The sequence below is a fragment of the Aulonocara sp. 'chitande type north' Nkhata Bay genome, linkage group LG11, assembly GCF_057382095.1.
Source record: "Aulonocara sp. 'chitande type north' Nkhata Bay isolate Kocher_YH1m ecotype deep benthic linkage group LG11, A_spYH_male_GT1.1, whole genome shotgun sequence".
Taxonomy (NCBI): Eukaryota; Metazoa; Chordata; class Actinopteri; order Cichliformes; family Cichlidae; genus Aulonocara; species Aulonocara sp. 'chitande type north' Nkhata Bay.
Window position 1 is genome coordinate 35,262,992 of NC_141354.1, and position 13,250 is coordinate 35,276,241.

At 40.6% G+C, this 13,250-nt stretch overlaps 1 protein-coding gene across 2 annotated transcripts in view; it reads left to right on the forward strand.

The window, feature by feature from the left end:
• Positions 1-13,250, forward strand: part of znf385d (zinc finger protein 385D) — a 101,059-nt gene that overhangs the window by 71,738 nt on the left and 16,071 nt on the right. The gene's annotated exons all lie outside the window — the stretch shown is intronic.

The following is a 13,250-nucleotide window of genomic DNA, read 5'->3' on the forward strand; positions in this document are numbered from 1 at the left end:
TGTTTGGTAGAAATACATCTGATTGCAAGTGTTCTGTAATGAGAGCTCTGCAGTTGGGTGAATATTTGATTAATGCCGAGAGTTTTTTACTGTTTTGTTTTGTTTGCGAATACAATATGAAACTTTTGAAGCTGGTTAAACTTGTCGACTTATACACCGGGTTATTTTTTACAGCACCTGTTCTTCATGTTCCTGCCTGTCGACCACAAACTTTAAATAGCAGGAAAATGAGGAGTCAGAGCTGAAAATCTTCACCCTGCAAGAATTTTCCAAAAAAGGTCCATTTTCAGTTTTCTCCCTCCTTGATATTTCTCTCCTCTGCCCCTATTTCTCGGGATTCCTCTGACCCAGAAATTGATCTCACTGCTCATCTCAAAGGATATCTCAAATCCAAAAATGCATCTCAAGGAGAGAGGAGGCGTGCTGAAGGAGCTATGAGCGTGGATGCATAAAAGACATCACGCACAGCTGGAATATACAAATAATAGTGGGAGGAGGACTCCACGAACAACCTCTGCATTTGTATTCATAAGCTGTTTTTGCCATTAACATCATTTACTGCAAAAATCACACTTTCCTCCTTTCACCTTTGGTGCGCGTGTGGGTGGGTGTTAAAACAAAAATCTGTGATATCCGTCACATTCTGCCATGTTGTGGATTTAATTAAAAATAAGCTGCAGTAGGCTTAACAATACAACAGGTAATGCAGCTGTGGTCCACATCACATTTAATTGACACTGATTTAAACTGACGACACTGCAATAAACTCCTCTGCTTCTCAGGTGGGCGGGACCAAAAGTGTCAGTGTTTCTGATTGGCCAACATGGTAAGGGACTTCATCCCTGCCTGCTGGTTTTGCGTGAAGTTCAGTTGTGTCATGTGAATTAAGATTTTAGCAGTAAGTAAAAGTAACTAACCCCTTCTACATACAGATGAGGACAAAATAATTAGCCTCCCTATGAAATTTAAATATTTTTTTTTGTTGTTTTTTTACAGAGCAAGTGATTTTTAACACAACATTTCTAAAAACACTAGTCTTCTTTAAAAACATAAATTATATCTGTGTGCACACAATGACAGAATTAGAAAAGAAAAACAAAACGCAACATAATCAGTATTATTAACTTTTTTTTTACTGATCGACACAGCAAACCACAGCTGTGATTTAATTGTATATAAACTTCAGGAAGGGTTTGAGCTGTCACTTGAAATAAATCAGTTTAAAAATAGGAAAAAAATGTTAATGCTTACAAAGCAGGAGACACAAAGTTATCACAGCGTTTCCAGTTGTTAAGAAGTAAGAAGTATCGTCAATAAATTCAAAGAGAGCCACGCTGTACAGAACAAACCTGGCAGAGGAAGGATGTGAAAAATTTCAAAGATTCTGGAAAGAAAACTAGTGAGAGATGTGTCTAAAGACCCCAGAACAACTGCCAAGACACTAGTGAATGACACAGCCAAGGCAGGGATTGTCATCTTAAAAAAGGAGAATAAGTAGAACCCTGGACCAAGGAAAACTGCACATTTGCAGAAGAGACACCTTCAAGCTATACTAAAGTTTGCTAAGAACAACCTGGAGAAAGGTTATGCATAATGATTATGCATAATGTAAGCCGGTCTTTGGGTGGACAAAACAAGAGCTCTTTGGCCACAGAGACACTGCCAATGTTTGGAGAAAGAAGGGAGAGAAATACAACCCAGAGAACACTTTCGCCTCAGGGAAGCACGGTGGGGGGAATATTACCCTGCAGGGAGGCTTCAGTGCCTCTGTAACACGGTAATCTCATGACGGTGGACAAAATCCTAAAGAAAGACGGAAGTAAATATTCTGAAAGAAAACCTCAAGCAGTCAGTGACCCAAACTGGCTTTGGGTTGTTGTTCTGGTGTCCAACACAACAGCGACCCAAAACATTGTTGACTGACCTGCACAAAGTCCTGACTTCAATCCTTATGAAAGTCTTTGAGTTGAACCGAGGACAAAGAACCATGATATGAAACCATCCGATGTGGAGGAGCTCAGAGATTTGCCAAAGAAGAATGGGCCAGGATTGTTCCGGAGACGTGTGTGAGACGACTGCAGGCTGTTATCCAGCAAAGAAAATAATTCTGTCATCAATCTGTACGCACTAAACCCTGAGAGCATCGGGTTCCTTCATCCTTCAGCATGTAAGAAAATATTCTTTTTAAACACAGTGCAATAATTCAACTGCTAATTTCAAATTAGGTCAGGTTAACCAATGTTTAGATCTTTCTAAAACCTCTAAATATTACATTGAATTACTGTGAAATTGCAAAAGCATGTTTGTATATTTAGTGATTATAATTCATTGGTTTAGCTAAATGTATTTGCAGTTTAGGGATAACATTTTCCAGGCTTTTTGAAAGCCTCTCTAATAACCAGAGCAAGCAAACACCACTTAAAAAAATACATTTCAAAGAACATCAGCCTATCGTTTACGGGTCTGCTTCAAAGTGTGTACTTACATTTATAGCATCTTTACATCATAATGTTACTGTACCTGCGTGCTCTATGAGAAGAATGTGCAACTGGACACTGTAAGATAGCAGATTAGCCAGATGACTCAGCTGCTGCCTGCAAGTGTGTTTGTGCGCGTCTTTACACCAGCACCAGAGAGAGCAGTGGTAAAGCGAGAAAGGCAACGTGGGAGAGAGAGAGAGAAATGCCCATAGCACAGCCCGCCATCTCTCAGTTCCAGTCCAGTGCCTGAGGAAATGTACCCTGATATTAGCTATTAAAGAGCAGATTGTCAGGGGAGCCATGCCAGCACTGACAGCAGCTGTACAATGGGGCAGGCTGCAGGGAGGCAGGAGGCTAGCTCCACCGCCCTTCCACCCCACCCTGCTCTAGCCTTTGTGTATCCATGTACACGCGCAAGCTCGAAAAAAGCCTCTAACAGACGTCAGAGGCAGCAGCATACCTGATGAGCGTGTGACCAGATTGGCTCCATACCTGCGCAGCGCTGCAAACGTTCTCATTTGTGAGGTTTCTGCACGCCAACGTGTAACCACAGGAACATTCCAATAGAAATTAGATACGGATCATTTGCTTTAGAATGAAACTGGAAAGAGATGAATTCAAATCAATAACGCCTGCTGTGTTTAAGTGTCTGAGATAATCCAGCTTTTTTCCCCTTCGACAAAAACAACAACAAAAAAAGATGACTGCAAGCACTGACGCACACTTATTTGTAAATGCAAATTTGTCATCTTATCAGTCTTCTGTGCTGGAAATATTCAGCCTTGCTCACTTACTCACTTTGAATACTGACAAGAGGGGAGGAAAAAAATCATGGATGTCAAATGAAATTTGACAGAACTCAAGGGCCATGAGGGATTTATGTCCTTTAAATTGTGACAGCATATAATAAGGCCCAATCATTTTAATTAAAGAGCTTAATCCAGCTTCATTGAGGAAGGTAATCAGATCTCTGGGGAGTCTTGTGACTGCCCGAAAGCTTAAACAGGGCGGAAAGTTTTCCGAGCCACGTTTCTCCTCTATCGCCACAGGAAATGTCAGGGGAGTCGGGAGAGGTTGGGGTACAAACAGAGGAAAGAAAAGAGGCTGTGTCCTGTCTCGAAGGGTCACGGCTTCTTTCCCCATCTGCCTTTCGCTCAATTCTCTTTATCATTGTTGCCTTCACCACTCTCAGCCTCTCAGATTCTCCCTCTTTAATTGTGTCCTTTACTCGATTGCTCCCTTTTAATGTTATCTCTTTCCTCTCACCTTCACACGCCCCTCTTTCTACCACCGTCTGTCATTCGTCCTCCTTCTTTCGCACACTTTGTCTCCCATTGTTTTGGTCTCACAGGTTGCTTACTTTTCTCATTTCACTTTTTATTTCACTTATTTTTCTCTCGCTCCAACTCAATCTTTCTGTGTCTTCAGCTCTTTTGTTTCTTCTCCCCTTCTTTTACCTGGCCCTCAATATTTATCTCTCTCTTTCTCTCCCACATACCCTGCCCGGCTCGCCCTTACCAACTTTAGATTGATCACAGTCATTACCTCCATTAATGAGATGGGATTGAGTTCTTAACTGGGCCTTGCACAGCCAGTTAGGTCACACTGACTGGGGATATGGATTACAAGAGGCTTCCCGGAGAGCAGGGCGTCCTAGGCCAGCCAAAGTACACTTTAATCACCTGGTCCTCGAACAGCAAATGGCTCTTTAATGACACCGTGGTAGATGAGTTCACCCCAACACAAGGGCAAATACATGCATGACTTAACATGGGATGGGCTCACCAACCAGCTTCTATAGGAAGCAGATGAAGAAGAACCTCACAGATTTCCTTTGCATTTTTATCAAACGTTAATGGTTAAATATATCCACGAGCTATAATTCACACAGCTAAGTAAAATTTAATGTATTGATGGATTTGATTAAGTAGGCTTAACATAAAGACTGGAAGCAGGTGGAAACTTCTATCATCTGTGCAAATTAAAAAATATGCCAACAACATCTTTGAAGCTCACTAGAAATGAGCCAACCCAAAGCTTTCAATCCTAAATGAGATATTATGTTTCCCCAGGTATGGCCACTCGAGTATATTGGTGTATGTTTTAGCAGTGTTTTCATTTTCTATGGAGAAAATAACATTGTATGTGATTTATGTACTTGAAAACACATCGCTCTTATTTTGAAAGCTCAGTTGCTGCTAAGTAGATAGCGCTGGCCAATAATATCTTGTGTTACTCTACCAATTGTTGTGGTAGCATTAACCTGGGGCTGCACTCCAGAGCCGCTGTTCCTAAATGAAGCTTGCATGTAGTAAAGTGTAGTCTCTCTAAGTGGAGGTCCATACCAGCCAGAACCTGCACCAGGTGGAAAACCACTGACTGAGCTACACATTGCTGCAGAGCAGAACCAGGACTATAACAATTCACAATGCTGGAAGTGAAGTTCATCTGCAGGATTAAACACTCACTTGAGAAGCAAGCAATACTGACCTTTCACACAAAGCACTTGGCAAGTAAAATATTTGCTGAGGAGAAGCTTGTGAAGAGAAACACAAACAAAATACATCTGTGGAAATCGCTGAACATCAGCATCCTCACCTCATGAGGAAGTTTTGGCTTTACTTTTTCTCCTACATCTGAACAACACCCTAGTGGTTCTTTAATGTGGTCTTTACTGATGTTAGCAAGCTGACACTCACCATTCACTACCTCATAATACTGGAACTCTATAAAGGAGCGCTTTATCTCGTGGAAGCTAATTATTTCCCTCTGCTTGAAGCCGCTGTTTTAAACTATACCAAACAGATCTGTCTCTTTGCCAACTTCACAAAGAGAACTGGTTGATGTCTCTCTGAGGTATCAAAACACAAGGATGTTGCCAAAATGTTGAAGTTTTGTTCAACAAAAGCACCCTGCAAAGCTGTTCATTAGCCTGTCAGTTTTCTGACTGATACAGACATTTATTCTCCTACGATGATGTTACTTCTGATACACGAAGGACAGAAAATCCCCAGTATAGACCCGAGTATCTCAGATTCTGGTGGTGCATCTAGTTCAGCTCTCTAATTGTGAGAACCCCTGCCAAAATCAATTAAATGATAACTCACAGGCATAGAATTGCTGGCTCGCAAGAATACTAAAACCTTTACGTGAACTTGTTTTGAAACTGCACTCAGACTGCTCACCACGCCACTGAAAATCTGCCCAGAGAAGCAGGTGTGATGGCAGACTTTTGGTAGCTGGTGAACGCAGCGAGGCTGCCCGAGTTAATCACTGTGATTTCAGGTTGTTTTGACGCTTGGCATACCCAAGCGGACTGGGAGAAAGTGGTGGGTAATTGCAGGGGGCAAAGAGGTCGCTTTTCTGCTCTGCTTGTGGCATAAACATTACTTATCTGGACTGGGAGGGTCAGCCATATCATAAATAGTTAACTAATTAATTATTGTTCTTGTAGTAATGGCTTGATGGGATGCGATGTAAAGCCACATTCATGCTGAAAATTGCTGTTAAACCAGTTGAAGTTCCTCGTGTTTAATTTAGCAGCAGATGCCCTTACTCACACTACTCCAAAGGGATTGTTTTGTCTCCTCCCAAGATCGACTTTTTCTTCTTTGACAAATTAATTACTTCTTTGGGTATGGTGGTGTTTTGACTGTGCTGTGATTGACAGGACTGGGTAGATTTTCTCGCCCTTGTATAAAGTCTGCTTCACTGAAAATAGGATATACACACAGCTAATTGGTGAAGTTATTTCCCCCTATCAAGTTGAGTTTAAATTTTTAAGTAAATGTTTAAGTCATGTTTATAACTGCAGAACCTGGAAATTATAGTCTTTTAATACCAGATGTTCTTCCTTAAATCACTCTGCAGGCATCCAAAGCATCTACTGACATAACAGAAGAGTTTAGATATCCTCACGTGCACACTGTGCCATGCTCAAAAATGTGAAGTTAGTATAGTCGGCAAGCAATAGACTCTAACCAGGGTATCTATTGAGATCTGAGAGGACAGATCAGATAAAAGAACTGCAGCAACACAAAAGTGATTAAACTGCTGAAAATCAGCAGCTTAAGTCAGTATCACTTTATAATAGCTATAATTAATCAATGGCACTTTTATCATTTAAACTTTATTCATGAAAAAATTGTATATTAATTTATAAGTATTGGTTGTATAAGACTCTTATCTGATGTCTAAAGATCTTAAATATGTTTAAAATACGATGTACACATGTTTAACAAACATGTGGGGACAGCACGGTGGTTAGCATTGCTGCTAACGATGAAAGAAGGTTGTGGGTTTGAATCCACCTTTTGGCTGTGGCCTCTCGTTGTGAAGTTTGCATATTCTTCCCATGCATGTGTGGGTTCTCTCTGGGCTTCCTCCAACAGTTAGTGGGGTCGGATTATAAATTACCTGTAGGTGTGAATGGTTGTCGGTCTCCATGTGCTGGCCCTACGATAGTCTGGTAACCTATCCTGAGTGTGCCCCATGGTAACTAGGATAGGCTCCACTGGAACTGGATAAATGGAGGAGAATGGATAGATGGATAACTGTTCAACAAATATTTGAAGGGTAATAACAAAGTTGGAACAGGACGATCTTCATGTGTTTTAATGTTTTGTTATTTTGATACAAAGGCATCTGCTGTGATGCTAACATCTCTGATGAAGTCTCACAAGTGTCAGCTTTGTTTTTGTAGATATAGAAAATCGATATGTAATCATAAATGATCAGAATTATAATATTTCTGGCTGTCTGAGGCTAAATTTCTCCAATTCAAATCGAATCGTGGATTATATCGAATCGGGACCTTGTGAATCGGAATCAAATCGATTCTAGAAATCAGTGACGACACCCAGCCCTATGTGCCAGTGATACAAACCACATGATTGTGCACCTGGAAACTGATTCATGTTGAGTTTAACTTTCACTCGTTGCTTTCTTTCCGTTTACTAACTGGTTGGCTGGTTTTTAACTACTCATATGATGTCGTGATAATGGTCTCAGAATTCCGTGACACAGAACTTTGACTAAACACTCGACTAACAGTATTATTTGATGCCCATGCAGTGAGAACAGGCTCGAATGTAATTCTTATTCTTTCTTAACAGCTCTGATCAAAGACATACTACAAAATGAAATTCATAAAATAATTTGATTATACAAAATTAAATAGAAATAAAAAAAGTAAAATTCTTATAATTTAATTGTTAATGCTGTGATGGATTGGGTGTACCAATGATAGCAGCTCAACCCGTCACCCATCCTCCTGCAACCCTGAATTGGATTAGAGGTTCACAGAAATTAATGGATAGATATTTGTTAACAGCAAAAGCTGCTAGCGATGCGCATCTAAATGATGTTCTGCGTGGCTTTTTGGAAAACACTGTTTTAAAAATGAGTGACTGCTTTGAATTTTGCGGGGTGTTATTTATACGCGAAGGAGTCTGAAGAGTGTGAGATTGATAAGCAGATTGGTTCTGAGTTGTCAGCGGCTCGGTTAGACTGCCGGGGTAAAGAATAAATCCAGTCTCAGGCAAAGCTTTTAGTTTCAGTGTCAATCTGTCAGTCACGAGCTGATAAAAACCAAAGAATGAGATCAAAGGTCTGAGCAGCTGTAATGAGTTTCAAACAGTGTACGGCTTCAGAGCAGACGCCCGAGAAAAAATAGCTTCAATGTGTTCTCATCTCACGGCGTCATATACCGCCCCGGCATGTGACTGAAGATTGCCCTGTCATTTGTTGGTTCTCTTTAGGCGCTGAAAGCTGCTTGGCTGTGTGTGGTTCAGGTTGAAATGTGATCTTTTATGACATTAAATCTGCTCAGTGGAAAAATAACATGTTTACCCACGGTGCACTGTTGTGCAGGAACAATGCTAAGAAGACGCAAGCAGCTTTTACAGAATGGCAGGAATTGGCACCATGGAAACAAGAACGCGCCAATAGTTTTCGTAGGATACTGAAATGGCGTGGAAGTTGAACACCAGCAGAAAATGGCTGACTGGGATGCTACACTAAGCATTTTTCCTTGTAAAATAGGAAAGATGATTTCTAAAGCTCTGAATCCAGAAGTATAAAATTAACTTTCCTACTTTTTTTTTTTTCCTTTCTTCAGCAAGATCAACAACAATCATATAAATTCTAAAATCCCCTATTTTGCTCTAAATCCCCTCATTTTGTTCATTTTTCTGTAAAATTAGGAGGAAATGCAACACAGCATTGTAAAATTAGAGGCTTTTCTCTGCACAGTGTTCAGTTGGTGTGCAAAAACCCTGTTAGTAAGGTAATGCTGTCAGGTGCTTCAGGATTGAGCGGATTCTCAGATGCTTTCCTGCAAAAGTGTTCCAGGCATGTTCAAGGAGAAGAAGAAAAGCCTTCAGGCAGCAAACACCCCAAGGACTACACATCCCAGCAAGAGCTGAGAGATGTGGCTCAGGGGAAGGAAATATTGGCCACTTTGCTTTGCTGGCTGCCACTTTGGACAACTGTGAAAATGTGGAGAAAAGTGGTTGGATGAAGCATTTATTTAAAAAAAAAAAAATCACAATTTTAAAAATAGATGTTCCTTGTGGCTGTGGAGAAGTAGATTCATGGAGTGGTCTGTGGTTTTGTTGGTGGTTCAGAGAAGACAGACATGCTGCATGAATACAGTCAATGCCAGGAAAATTAGTGCGGTTTCCAATCAATACTTTAATGGACAAAAGTGTACTGTCTAAAATTTACAGTTAGAAACCATTCAGCACTCACTAATTATACGCAGTATTCACCTGATGCAATCATTTTAGATGTAAAGCATATAAAGCTCTGTTGCTGGAGGTCTGCTGCTTTCAACTCTGATATATTTTGTAACCTTTGGCTTGAGCGATCTCAGTCACAATGTACGTTCGGAGAGTTTTGTGGCGCCAACTGGCGACATCTCCACTGGGATAAATAAGAACCATATATAATGGCCCACAAAAATAGCATGACATAATTCACTATTGATTTGCTCTCCTGGCTGGCTGATCTTCATTTTGTGACACTGGAGTGCGGGGAACTGTGAGGCATTGGCATCGATCAGACGGAGCCGCCAAGGCAAAATTTCATTTTCGCAGATGTGGCAGCAGTCTTCTGTATTCCATACTGTGACACGTGATGTTGTTTTAGGAGTCAAATATATTGATCTGCTGCTGTGTTTGTTCCTAAAAATATCAGACATGTCTTTCAGCAGCCTCTTTGTACACGTTAATGTGATCTCTCATACAAATAGCAGATTAGAGGTGCGACTGCTTGCATAGTTTGTTTCATATTTATGTGCCTGATCTGGCATGTAATCAGTAATCGCCTGAACAACTCATCTTGGAGCAATTTTAACACCTTAGATAGAAATCAGATCTTCTTGCCTTTGGTCTAGAAAGTCATGTGTGTTCTTTTGAGTCTGATTGTACGGCTTGAATCAGTTTTTGTGCCGATGAAGTAAACATTTTATTTTAAACTTTAATACTTTCTTTCTTTTGCTTTAGTCTTCATTTTATACTTAAGTTTTTCCATGTTCAGAAGAATGTGGTATATTTACAGTGTTGGGCTGTACTAATATATAGCAATAAAATTTATATTCCTGGTTACTGAGCTTAGAGACTGTGGTGGAGGTGTGGTCCCTGGCTCAGCTGCAGGGGAGGGGTGGTACAGAGACCTTAAGTGGGCGGTGCCGGGAAGGCAGGTGAGGCCACAGGTGGTGACGATCTGCTTAATAAGACGTCTCTTTTCTTATAGTGAAGCCGGAGACTGGAGCAGGAGATGTGTGTGCCGAGACAAGCTGCGAACAGAGAGGCTCAACCTGTGAAAGTGCTATTAAAAACCCATAATCGTAACAGTGTGTTGGGTCCGTCTTTACAGAGACTAAGCTAAAAACAACCAGAAGAGCTGACTGTGTAAATCAGAGACATCAAACTTAGTCCTTCAGAGCTCAATTCACTCCTTTGAAAATTTTTAATCTAGTCTGTATATAACTTTTAATGTTTTGGTCCCCCTAATTGTAAGCACACCCTGTATATGAAAAATGGATATCAGTTCCACATGTAAAGAGTGAAATCATTTGGCAGCAGTGGATAACTACTGTGTTTGCAAAAAGAATGATCATAAAGAAGTCTACGGCTCCTTTGATCTGTAACCTCAGTAAACACTTGATCGTCTTTTGTTCTCGTTGATTCTTCATCATGTAAACATGATAATGACGTTGCTCATCGACAGGCAAATCTTCTGATTAGCAAAGCAGCACCTCTCCTCAGTCGGATCCTCTCCGTACTCCTGATGCCTTGTTTTAACAAGCTAAGATAGCAATAGCAAAAAAACATCAGCTCAAAGTTTCAAAAATGTAACAGAGCAAAACAGTGTGCGACAGCATGGTTGCCAAATCCATCTTTTATATGCAGTCTGTTGTTGTAGACATCAGCAATATTTACCACAAAAGGCAGGAAAAAGGGAAAGGTGATTTCAAGAGGTTCCTAGACGCTTGTCCAAAAATTCGGGTTATTACCTCAAAATAGTGTTAGGGTTGGTCTGAAAGTTTCTCACTCCAAATGCTAAGAAAGTAACACAAAATCCACAAAAAAATAAATAAAATTTGCAATAATCCCACATTTTGACCAAAAAAAAGAAAAGAGAGAAACAAGAACAAATGTTTAGTGTTGGAAATAAGCTTCGATTGAGAAACAATATTCAGTCCTGAAAGAGTGATGTATTTGCTATGACACATGTCTGTTTTGCAGGAACACAATCTGAGCCATCATATTGATGTTCGAGGTTTTGAAAAAACTGACTACAGCACAATATGAGATTCAGCTCAGATAAAGCGATGGAGCAAAAGGCAGTTTAAATTTTATGAGCAGTCTATTTTAGTGGCAGAAGGCTGCATGGTACATATAATCTATGTAATCAAAGGTCTTTTTTTTTAAATAAAATGTACCACACAGAGTTGTCATGTTCAGGCCTGTGAAACAAACTGTGTAAAACTTTCAGACACACATGCAAGAACAAAATGAAAAGATTCTCTGGTTTGCTTTACACCTGGATGGATGGATGCATTTGGTTTAATAAATGACCCAGGAGTCATATCCAGGCTGGTGTGTTGTGAGTTGGCTGTATGGTAGCCAACTTGTATAATTGTAATGAGAACGCATTATCATTATTTTGCTTGACTGAATGATATAATGGCTAAACAACTTTAGGACTTCAATTGCGTTTACTCTTTCGATAAAGTTAAAGCAAGTCAACAAATGTCTGTGCCTTCATGTGATTCTTATTTCCCACTGTGGCCTTTAGTGAAACTGAGGTTGACACCCTTGTAAACTGTTACACATTCCCTCAGCTATGAAGTTCACATCTTGTCACTTTCATTCATCAGTTAAAATCTCTTTTTGTTTTATCCTTCAGGGCACTATTTGTGTTATCATGTCAGAGTCTCCAGTGAGTGTGATGGTGTTTTTCTGAGAGAAACACTAGAACAAGTGACAAGAGCAAGTCTGAAGGCTGCCATTTGAAACTCTTGCACTTGCGTTCTGTGTGTTACTGGATGGTGATGCACATGCATCAGCTTGCACAAGTGTTTGGAAGTGCACGTTTCCATTCTGTTTCATGACAGATGTCTCGAAACCGAGCAGGGTTTATGTTGCCAAAGTCATGTTGCCACGTTTATCTGCAGTATATGTTTAAGGCTGTTGTGACTGTGGAGCTGTTGCTTTCGGTGCAGTTTGTTTCTCCAAGTTTTAGCAACAAAACATGTTGTATTTGTAGCTTCTCAACCGCTCCGTATGTGCTGATTTTGCAAAATGACGTCTGTCTGCTCCCAAACAACGAACATGTCTGGATGGAAAAGCTTTTGGATGTTTGTTTTTCAAGGATCCGCTTGTATATAGTTTGTACCGTTCAGCTTTGTTTATATAATTAATAGAAAAAAATAACTTGATCTGAATCCAGCCATCATAAGCCATCATTTCCAAATCTCGGCTTTCATGAATTGAATATACTTTGAGGTTTTAGAACTAAAAGCTGGCATGCCCCAAAAACAGACCATGTTGGAGTCTTGAGCTGGCAAAGCAGGAGCAAGTAGGGGGAAGAAGCTGGAGTAACTGGTGGAGAGTGGACGGGCACATGAACGGTGTTGTTTTGGTGTGAGACTGGAGCAGGCAGTGAGCTGTGAAGAAGGACGGAGCCAAGTTACAACTAAGAAAATCTTTATAAAAGGGCCAGGAGTTGCTACCACACCGGTGATGCAAACAGTTTGGCAGGAAGTGAGTGAAAGGAATATAAACACTGCAGCTTGATGAGTACTTGATTGAAGCCATGTGCGGCAGTCCTGGTGCCGGTGGAAGAAAGCCACACCCAGGGCTGCACACAAACACTGACCTACCTTCTCAGATTGTGCATCCTTGATTCCTTTCCTCACCTCATCTCCATGTGTGTTAGTCCCTCTCATCAAAGACTCAGTAGTGGAAGAGATGCAAGGAGAGAGGAGTCGAGCTTTAGCACGTTTAACAAAACGAACTGTGCTAGCTTCAGAGACATCATTTTAAAGTGATTCAGGTGAATCTATTAAATATGACGTGCGGCTCATCTACACCGTCTACCACTGCGAGTAGCACTGTTCATGTCTGAATATAATTAGGCCTGCCATGAATGAAATTCACAGCGTGGCTAATTGTGACAAGAAGATTGAGCTGTGATAAATTCATGTTCTTAATTTATAAAACACACATATGGCCTCGACACACAAACAGTGAAGGGCAGACA